The following is a 3,882-nucleotide window of genomic DNA, read 5'->3' as shown; positions in this document are numbered from 1 at the left end:
GATCTCCTGACCTTGTGATCCGCCCGTCTCGGCCTCCCAAAGTGCTGGGATTACAGGCTTGAGCCACCGCGCCCGGCCCCAAGTACCTTTTTTAATGGTGACTCTCAGGTCAAGAATTATTGGAAGACAAGCTACAGATCACTAGTGCCAAAGAGTTTGAGGCTGTAGTGAGCTGTGATCATACCACTGCACTCCAACCTGGGCAACACAGCAAGATGCAGTCTCTAAGAAAAACGCATGCACACACACACATGTATATAAAAATATATATCCACACATACATATACAAATGTGTATATACATACACGTACATATAGTCACTTTTTTTTTTTTTTGAGACGGAGTCTCGCTCTGTCACCCAAGCTGGAGTGCACTGGCCAGATCTCAGCTCACTGCAAGCTCCGCCTCCCGGGTTCACGCCATTCTCCTGCCTCAGCCTCCCGAGTAGCTGGGACTACAGGCGCCCACCACCTCACCCGGCTAGTTTTTTGTATTTTTTAGTAGAGACGGGGTTTCACTGTGTTAGCCAGGATGGTCTCGATCTCCTGACCTTGTGATCCGCCCGCCTCGGCCTCCCAAAGTGCTGGGATTACAGGCTTGAGCCACCGCGCCCGGCCGACACGATCACAGTTAACTGCAACCTCCACCTCCCAGGTTCAAGCCATTCTTGTTTCTCAGCCTCCTGAGTAGCTGAGCCTACAGGTGCATGCCACCATGCCCAGCTAAATTTTTTTGTATTTTTAGTAGAGGTGGGATGTTATGGGCCCCACAACCCTGTGCTGGACTGAACAAAGGAGGATGAACGTGGGAATAAAGACAAAGACAAAAGAGTCTATTTGGAAGAAGGGGTCAGGGGGCACCTTGCCTCTAGTGGACAAGGGCCATGATCTTCCACAGCCCTTTGTATTTATTGGTAAAGGAGATAGGAGGGGGATGGAAGAAGGGGTCAGATGCTCAGTCCAGAGTAGCTTGCAAGAATGCATTCCTTGAACAATAGGCTCTAGATGTCCCAGTAGATAATCTCAAGGAGCCTGGCACCAGGGAATGATTGTCCTCAAGAAACCTTCTGGTGGCAGGTACAGAAATCAGTTTGCCCACATTCTGTATTCATGATAAACAGTTTGCTGTTTGATCATATAGCCTCAGTGGAATGCTGAGTTGGTCACGATTCTCTGGCCTCTGGCTCTCTACATTTCGGCTCTCTACATTCCCCCCCTTTTTTTTAATGTATTAATTGAAAGAATGTAAGGCTAGGCTGGGCAGTTCTCATTTTCTGATTGGCAGTCCGTCCGATTTTACAGACTATGAACAGAAGACAGACAAAACAACATTATTCCAAGAACTGTATATGAGATGTTAACATAGGGCTTTAGATAGGTCCACGGATTGAGGCTCTCCAGGCCTTGCTGGAATTCGGTCCAGTCTTCTAAAAACGGCTGAAATTCTTGAGTTTGCTTACTTAAATCAAGAATTTTGGGCCGGGCACGGTGGCTCACGCCTGTAATCCTAGCACTTTGGGAGGCCAAGACGGGCGGATCACGAGGTCAGGAGATCGAGACCATCCTGGCTAACACGGTGAAACCCCGTCTCTACTAAATACATTAAAAAAAAAAAAATTAGCTGGGCGTGGTGGAGGGTGCCTGTAGTTCCAGCTACACGGGAGGCTGAGGCAGGAGAATGGTGTGAACCCAGGAAGCGGAGCTTGCAGTGAGTGGAGATCGTGCCACTGCTCTCCAGCCTGGGCGACAGAGCAAGACTCCGTCTCAAAAAAAAAAAAAAAAAAAAGAATTGTGCTTTGTAATTCACCAATATCAAAGGTGATGTTGGATGTGAAAGCTCCCTGCAAATGGGCTGTCACAAGGTCCCATGGATACTCACTTTGGTTATATTCTTAGTTGGTTACACAAATATGAGTGTGATTGAAATGACAGCACAATTGCTGTTGCAATTGTAAGCTTTGTCCTTGTTCTCCTAACCATAGGACTGTGGATTTCAACATTGCCACTTCAGTTTGTAATTCAGTATTAATTTTATTCTGAAGTAGCCATGCTTGGTTGGCTGTACACATCCAGTTCTCCATGTACTGAGCCATCTAAACAGAACTATGCAAAGCTACAGAGGATATCACAACAGAAGTTATTAGCGTGACCAAGGAAATAATAGCAAAAATTGTCATACCTAAGGCTTTACAGACACGATGAGTAAGTGAAGTTAGAAGTTTCACAAAATGCACGACAGCGAATAACTTGAAGTCTTAAGAATAAATTAAGCAGTTCCAGGTCTAGTGTGCTTTTAATTGTAGCAGTTTCTATGAAACTGGCTACATTTACAATATAAGCTGAATCACAGACAATGTGGACAGGATCTAAAGCTGTGAACTAAAAACTGAGTGACTGCAATTAGCTCTGAGTATTGAGCTGGAACCCCAGAGGTCATTATTATTTGAGTACGTTTAGGTCTATAAATAGTTGCACGACCTTTGGAAGAACCATCAGTAAAATAAGTCTGTCCACCTGGAATAGGTTTGTGATGAGTAATCACAGGAAAAATGAAAGAATGGACTTTATAAAACTGCAAAATTTTGTCTGAGGGATAGTGGTTATCTGTAGCACCCACGAAGTCTGAGCAGTTTGCTGGACAGTTGACATTTCACAAGCTGTAGACTGTTGCTGGGAGACTAAAGGAACAGTAATTTTATCAGTGTCATATCCTGGAAGCATTTTTAACCTATGGCTGCCGATAATCAAAATTTGCAAGATTTGCAAGGTTTTGACTGATGAGGTAGAGCCATTCTATTACTGTTACAGATTTGTCTAAGCATTGGCCTAGAGTCCCGTTAGAGAATGGGGGGTAGGGAGAATAAACAAAAGCAAAGGTTTTTGCAGCCATCAGACATGTCTCTGCTGAAGCATCTGCTCTACAAGCCGTAATTCTGCTTCAGCCTCTTTAGTTAATTGCCATGGGGAAATTAAGGAAGAATCTCCTTGCAGGGCTTGGTAAAGATGTGTAAGTTGATATGTTGCAATACCTAGCATCGGGCATAGCCAATTAATATCTCCTAATAATTGTTGAAAATCATTTAAAGTCTGTAACCTGTCTATGGAGAACTACTTTTTGAAGCCGTATACTCGTCTCCATAACAATAGTTCCGAAGTATTGGTATGGGGAAGTTGTTTGTACCTTCTCTCAGCAATTTTGAGATTCCATTTAACAAGAGCTTGCTTTACTTCTCTGAATAATTGATGGCAATATTTGATCTGTAGGAGTGGCCAAAAGAATATCATCCATAAAATGAATGCTACACGCAGTGGGAAACAAATTTCAAAGCTCCTTTAATGCCTGTCCTACAAAATGCTGACGTAATGTAGGACTGTTAAGCAGGCCTTGAGGTAAAACTTTCCATTGATAGCGAGAAACCGGTTCTCTATGATTAATAGAAGGTACAGAGAAGGCAAATCGAGGCTTATCCTTCTCGTATAGTGGTATAGTAAAGAAACAGTCCTTAAGATCTACTAATACAAGAGTCCAGTCTCTTGGAATAGCTACTGGGGAAGGCAAACCTTGCTGTGATGTGCCCATCAGTTTAATTTGTGCATTAATAGCTTTCAAATCATGCAGCAATCAGCATCTTCTCGATTTTTTAAGAATAACAAATACCCGTGAATGCCAGGGGCTGACTTTTCTATATATCCTGCATTCAATTATTTTTTTTTATTTTTTATTTTTGAGACGGAGTCTCCCTCTGTCGCCCAGGCTGGAGTGCAGTGGCCGGATCTCAGCTCACTGAAAGCTCCGCCTCCCGGGTTCACGCCATTCTCCTGCCTCAGCCTCCCGAGTAGCTGGGACTACAGGCGCCCGCCACCTCGCCCGGCTAGTTTTTTT

The sequence above is a fragment of the Rhinopithecus bieti genome, unplaced genomic scaffold (genome assembly GCF_001698545.2).
Source record: "Rhinopithecus bieti isolate Rb0 unplaced genomic scaffold, ASM169854v2 scaffold_15296, whole genome shotgun sequence".
In the NCBI taxonomy this organism is placed as follows: domain Eukaryota; kingdom Metazoa; phylum Chordata; class Mammalia; order Primates; family Cercopithecidae; genus Rhinopithecus; species Rhinopithecus bieti.
Note: the sequence above shows the minus strand (reverse complement) of the source record.